The following is a 6,906-nucleotide window of genomic DNA, read 5'->3' on the forward strand; positions in this document are numbered from 1 at the left end:
ATGAGGATCCGGAACCAACAACATAGGAAAACCCCTTCGCACAAATAACTTGCCAAGGAAAATGTACCATTTATTTTTACAAAACTCGATCTACATAGATTTATAGAGCTCTCGATTTGGTATATTCAGATGCTGAAAAATAAGACTGAGCTAGGATATAGCATTTCTCCTACCAGATGTTCCCACAGGGCAGCTATAAGACTGCAGTCACTCACTGACTATCATTGAATCATGTGACTGGACTTTTGTGAGTCATATTAATAGCAATCCATTTTACTTATTTTCTTATTATTTTGATTTGGGGCCACACCCTCCTGTGTTCTGTGCTGACCTCTGACTCTGCACTTACGCATCACTCCTGGTGTGTTAGGGGACCGTCTGGGGCAAAGAGGATTGAACCTGAGTAGGCTACATGCCAGGTAAGTGCCCTACCTGCTCTACTAATGTTCCAGCCTCTCTTTCTTTTTTTTATTTTTTGGGAATCACACCCAGCAATGCTCATGGATTACTCCTGACTCTACACTCAGAAATTATTCCTGGTGCTACTCGGGGGACCATATGAGATGTCAGGGATTGAACCCAGGTTCGTTGTATGCAATACCCACTGCACTATCTCTTCGGCCACTCTGGCCTCTCTCTCTTTTTTCTTTTTTTCAAAGATTTATTTATTTTGCTTTTTGGGTCACACTCAGTGATGCTCAGGGGTTACTCCTGGCTCGGCAGTCAGAGGTGCTTGGTGGACCATACAGGATGGCAGGGACTGAACCCGGGTCGGCTGTGTGCAAGGCAAATGCCCTACCTGCTGCACTATCTCTTCGGCCTCTCTGGGCTCTCTTTCTCATCAGAGGACACTCAGTCCCTCCTGGGGACCCCATCCTGATGGTGCCCTGGGTGCAGCAGGAGTGAGCACAGAGCAGACTTTCCTCGTACTCCTCTTCCCGACACCCCCAGAGCGGGCCCAGCTGCAGCGGCTGAGTGACAGGCTAGCCGCTTTGCCTCTGCTCTCTGCTGTCCTTTCTCACTGATGCGTTATCTTGACTTCCTTTATGTCATAACTCTGGCGGCAGTTAGAGACTCGGGGTGCTTGTGGTTCAGGTGTGGGGGTCTCCAGTGGATGTGCCTTTTGAGTGGCTATTCGATCTGGGGGGCTTCCCTGCCAGTGCTCCTCTGTCACCTCAGCACTGCCTCCAGATGAAATGAGCCGTGTACTGGCTGGTGCTGCCAACCCAGGGCCTTCTTTTGGGGTCCCTTTTGTCCCCCACTATGACTGGGAACTACAAATCACAGGCTGGAAGAACCAGAGATGGTATTCTCCCCGTTAAAAAAATTTTCCACTGACCCAGTCATGCCCTTCGGCTGAAGGTATGGAACATTCCTGCCCTAAAGCAGGATGGGACAGACAAGGATCAGGAAAATGCCAGAAATTTCAGGGTAATGAGGGAAGCCTGGTGGAAACATGAGAGAAAGGGGAACGTTTTATGGGGGCCACACCTGACGTTGCTGGGGCAAGACAGCGGGGCTCTGTTGGTGGGAACCGGGGGCCCTGTGGCATCAGGATCAAACTCAGATCCTGCCACATGCCAGACAGGTACCCTGCCACTTGGGCCTTCTCCCCCGGAACTGTGGAAAAATGTAAATGTCTGTGTATGATTTATTTCTCTGTCCTTGAGGGTCTGGACTCACTGGGCCGGTGTAGTCAAAAGAAGTTCCTCCTCGTGTTTGGGTGGCGAAATGGTCATGCTTGATCTACTTCGACCTGGAAATGAGAGAAACTGAGAACGCCGCTCTCTCCCGCTGGGAGGCTGGCACTGGGGCGAGTCTTTCGCAAGGCCAGGGCGATAGTACAGCAGGTAGGGTGCCTGCTTTGCACACAGCCAACCTGGGTTCGCTCCCTGGCATACCGTATGGTCCCCCATGCACTGTTAAAAGTGATTCCTGAGCACAGAGCTGGGAGAGGCCCCTGAGTGTGGCCCCAAAAAGAAAGGGGGGGATAATAAAGGTCTTCTGGGGGCTGGAGAGACTGTACAGGAGAAGATGCTTGTCTTGCATACAGCTGACCTGGGTTCGATCTCCAGCACTGCAGAAAGTTCCCTGAGCACCTTCAGAAGTGATCCCTGAGCTCAGCGCCAGGATTAAGCCCTGACTGAGCACTACCAGGTGGGCGGGCGAGGTCCCCAAATAAACAAACAAAACACTGACAAAAGTTTGGGGCCAAAGTCCATGCTCTTCTTTGCCTTTCTGTTGTTCCCCACCTAGCAGGCCCCAAAGAACCTCGAGGACAGTCCCTCGGGAACTTGGAGGGGGCCAGGGGAAGGCCCTCAACATAATAGGGAGCTTCTGGAATTATTTTTCCTGGGAGTTAGCTGGATCCTTGCCAAGAAGAGGGACTGGAGTGTCCCCTTCCTCCCCACCCCCTCTCCCCCCGCACTAGTCATCATCCAGGTGAGGTGCTGAGAGCGACAAGGTACCTCTCCCGCCGGGCTTTGCTCCCTCGGGGCCCTCTGGGGAAGCTAAGGGTTATCAGAACCAAGGATGAGGTCGCCCTGGCTTTTAGCGGGTGGAGACCAGAGGTGTGTTGCTAAGGATTCTTTGAGGGCCCTCCCCTCCAACCCTAGTATCTCATACCACATGTGAGTGGTGGTGAGGGCTGGAAAGCTTGTCTCTCGGGCCCAGAAACCTCCAGCTCAAGCTCCGGGCTCAGTACGTGGAACCCAGCAGCGTTTTCCACCCAGCAAGGTGTGTGTGTGTGTGTGTGTGTGTGTGTGTGTGTGTGTGTGTGTGTGTGTGTGTGTGTGTGTGTGTTGGCTCTGAACTCAGGGCCCACTTCTGGTGGTCTCAGGGGACAACATGAAGTGCAAGGGATTGAACCGGGTTGGTTGTGTGCAATGCAAGCACTCTACCTACTGTACTTTCACTTTGGCCCCAAGATTTTGGGGCTGGACAGATAGATATAGGGTAAGGTGCTTGCATAGCTCTGGGGGCTCTGCCATCGTGGTTCAAATCCCAGCCCCTCATACGTCCTAAGCACTGTCAGGGTGATCTCTGAGCAGAGAACCAGGACCAGTGTACCCAAGCACCACCAGGTGTGGCCCAAAAACCAAAACCAAAGTAATGCTTCTGATTTCTAATTCATGCCCAAGGGGATATTGATGGGGAATTCCACAAACCTTCCAGCCCTTTTAACCTTTGTCACGCGTTAGCATTTTAAATTTCTATTCTGTCTTGCTAACAGCTTGGCATGTGTCCCAGATGCCCGCACAGTGAAAGCTCTGAAATCACATTTCCATTATTAAGCATCTGTTTTCTGGAGGTGTAACTCAACGATCGCCCAAGACGCCTGTGTGAAGTCTACAGCTTGGATGAGCTGGAAGATTCTGCGCACCGGCATCCACAAGTTTCAAAACACACTGAGATGTACAGTCAGGAACAGAAATGGGTCTTTTGAGTCCAGTGCCCAGATGTGTCATTCCCCAGCCTCAGATTTCTCATCAGTCAAGTGAGTCAGGAAATCCCCGTCCAAGCCTCCTCATTTCAGGGGCCAGAGCGATAGTACAGCAGGGAAGGTGCTTGCCTTGCATGCGGCTGACCTGGGTTCCATCCCCAACATCCCTTATGGTCCCCTGAGCACTGCCAGGAGTGATTCCTGAGTGCAGGAGCCAGGAGTAACCCCTGAGTGTGGCTGGATAGGACCCCGAAACCGAACAAAAGAAATAAATAAATAGATTGAAAATAATAATTTAATTTTAATAATAAAATAGATTGAAAAGAATTATTTAATTAAAATTTAATTTAATTAAGTATTTATTTATTTATTTCACAATAAATTATTTTCCATCTATAAATGTTCATCTCAGTCAAGGAGTCCCAGCCAATCTTCCCTTTTAGGAATACCTATTCTGGGGGCTGGAGAGATAGGACAGCAGCTGGGGTGCTTGCCTTGCATACATCCGTACAGTCCCCCTATCCCCACCAGGAGTGACCCCAAATCACAGAGCCAGGAGAACAGCCCCATTTGGCTCAAACCCTCTCCCCCTGCTGCCCCTCCATGCTGACCAAAACCAGAAAAGAAATAACTGTTCCAGCTCGTGAGATAATAGGTATTTGCCTTACACATAGTCCACCCTGAATAGATCCCCAGCACCCCTGATATTGGCCCCTGAGCACCACTGGATATGTCATTCACACACACACACACACACACACACACACACACACACACACACACACACACACACGCGCGCACAAAAAAGAAGGAAAGAAAGAAAAGAAAACTCCAAGAAAATAGAATCAAGGTCTACCACATGGCTGTGCCGTAAATAATATTTATAGAACAACAACCACAGCAACAAGAAGAATATTATAAATACTACATTCTACTTGGACTCAAAATTAGGCTATGAAAGGAGGTGGAGAGGAGAAGAATCACGTGGGGAAGCAGAGGTGTGAGGATTAAATCCTCGGATTTGTATTTAAGAAATTCTCTCTAATATCAAAATAAAATCAAGAAATAAATTATGGAGGCTGGGGCGATACAACAGTGGGGAGGGCACTGGCTTTCCACGAGGCCAACCTGGGTTCGATCCCTGGCATCCCGGGTGGTCCCTGGAGCACCAGCAGGAGCGATTCCTGAGGCAGAGCCAGGCGTGACCTCGGAGTCGGCCAGGTTGGCCCCCAAACAAAAGCAGAAGCAAAAGAAATAGCTGTACCACGTGTTGTGGGGAAACAGGAGGGATGAAGTGGAAGAAGCCAGAGGGCCTGGAACTACTGAACTTGGGGCGGAGATTGAGAATACGATGAGGTGCGGCTGCTTTTCCTCAGGATTAATATTTAACTTCGGAAATGATAAGAATAAATACAAGTGAATCGACTAAAAGGCCACAGGGGAGGAGCCATAAAATGGAAGAGAGATTTGGGCGGAGTGCTGGAACATTCTGTCCCTTTGCATTTTAAATGAGAGGCTGTGCATATCAAATACTTAATATGTACAATGAATAATAAAAGCTATACTTAGGATTTATGAGACTGATGATAGAGCAAAGAGGGGGAGAGAGAGATGAGGAGAGTGTGCAAGGAAGGAAGGAAGGAAGGAAGGAAGGAAGGAAGGAAGGAAGGAAGGAAGGAAGGAAGGAAGGAAGGAAGGAAGGAAGGAAGGAAGGAAGGAAGGAAGGAAGGAGGAAAAGAAGGCAGGCAGGCCAGAGTCATAGTACAGCAGATAAGGTGTTGGCCAGGCACATGAACTGACCCAGGTTCAGTCCCTGGCACTTCATATGGTTCCCCCATGCACTGCCAGAGTAATCCCTGAGTGCAGAATGGGAATAACCTATGAGCACCAGGTGTGGCCCCAAAACAAAAGCAAAACAAAAAAAGGAAGAAAAAGAAAGAAAAAAGGAAGGAGGGAAGGAAGGATGAAAGGAAGGAAGGAAGGAAGGAAGGAAGGAAGGAAGGAAGGAAGGAAGGAAGGAAGGAAGAAGGAAAGAAAGAAAGAAAGAAAGAAAGAAAGAAAGAAAGAAAGAAAGAAAGAAAGAAAGGAAGGAAGGAAGGAAGGAAGGAAGGAAGGAAGGAAGAAAAGAAAAAGGAAAAAAGGAAAGAAGGAAAAAGGAAAGAAAGAAAGAAAGAAAGAAGGAAGGAAGAAAGGAAAGAAGGAAAAAAGGAAAGAAAGAAAAAAAGAAAGAAAGAAAGAGAGAAAGAAAGAAAGAAAGAAAGAAAGAAAGAAAGAAAGAAAGAAAGAAAGAAAGAAAGAAAGAAAGAAAGAAAGAAAGAAAGAAAGAAAGAAAGAAAGAAAGAAAGAAAGAAAGAAAGAAAGAAAGAAAGAAAGAGGGGTTGGAGTGATAGCACAGCGGACAGCAGGTAGGGCATTTGCCTTGCACTCGGCCAACCCAGGTTCGATTCCCAGCATCACATATGGTCACCCAAGCACTGCCAGGAGTAATTCCTGAGTGCAGAGCCAGGAGTAACCCCTGAGCATCGCTGGGTGTGACCCAAAAAGCAAAAAAAAAAAATAATTAAAAAATAAAGAAAGGGAGAGAGAGAGAGAGAGAGAGAGAGAGAGAGAGAGAGAGAGAGAGAGAGAGAGCGCAAGAAGGCCAGCCAGCATATTCCCGTCCCGTTAGGGGAAACCTCTATGGTTTGTGTCTGTCTGAAACCGATAAAAAAATCAATAATGGGTATCTATGAGATAGATGGGAACCAGCTATTTTTTAAAATTTGTTTTGGCATGACCTGGCAGTGCTCAGAGATCACTCCTGCCTCTGTGTTCAGGGGACTCTATTCATTGCTGGGAACTAAATTAGTGACAGTTTCACACAAAGCAAGTGGCTTAACCCCTTCATTATCTCTCCAGACCAAGGGAACTAGGTTTTGGGGTGTGGAGGAAGGGTTTGGGGCTATGCTTCCTGGTGCGTGGGGCTTGCTCTTGGCTCTGAGCTCATAGATCACTTCTGGTATGGCTCAGGGGACCATATTGGGTCTGGGGATCCCATCCATGTCAGCCCCATGCAAGGCAAGCGCCCTACTCACTGCACTATCTTTCTGGCCCTTCAGCCTCAGTTTGATTCTTGATACTTATTGGCTCACGAGGCCTGAGAAGCACCACATCCTCAGCCCTTGTGTTGAACCTCCAAGCCACATTGGTTAAGAATCTCTGGGAGTGAACCCCAGGGTCCCAATGTTTGGGAGTCCCCAAAAATGGAGCAATAATTGCATTTGTTTTAAATGCACAATAGAATGATTGAAGATACATGTCAAAGAGGGTTATACAGATATGTTTATTTCCTGAGAATTTCAAAGACATTGTTTTATTGTCTTCTAGTTTTATTGTCTTTTAGTTTTGAATCATGCCATAGGGAAGTCTGAAGTCATTCTAATCCCCTGTTAGAGCTAAAATTGCGAGATTTTTGCTTTGGTTTC

This window comes from Sorex araneus, chromosome 4, assembly GCF_027595985.1.
Source record: "Sorex araneus isolate mSorAra2 chromosome 4, mSorAra2.pri, whole genome shotgun sequence".
In the NCBI taxonomy this organism is placed as follows: Eukaryota; Metazoa; Chordata; class Mammalia; order Eulipotyphla; family Soricidae; genus Sorex; species Sorex araneus.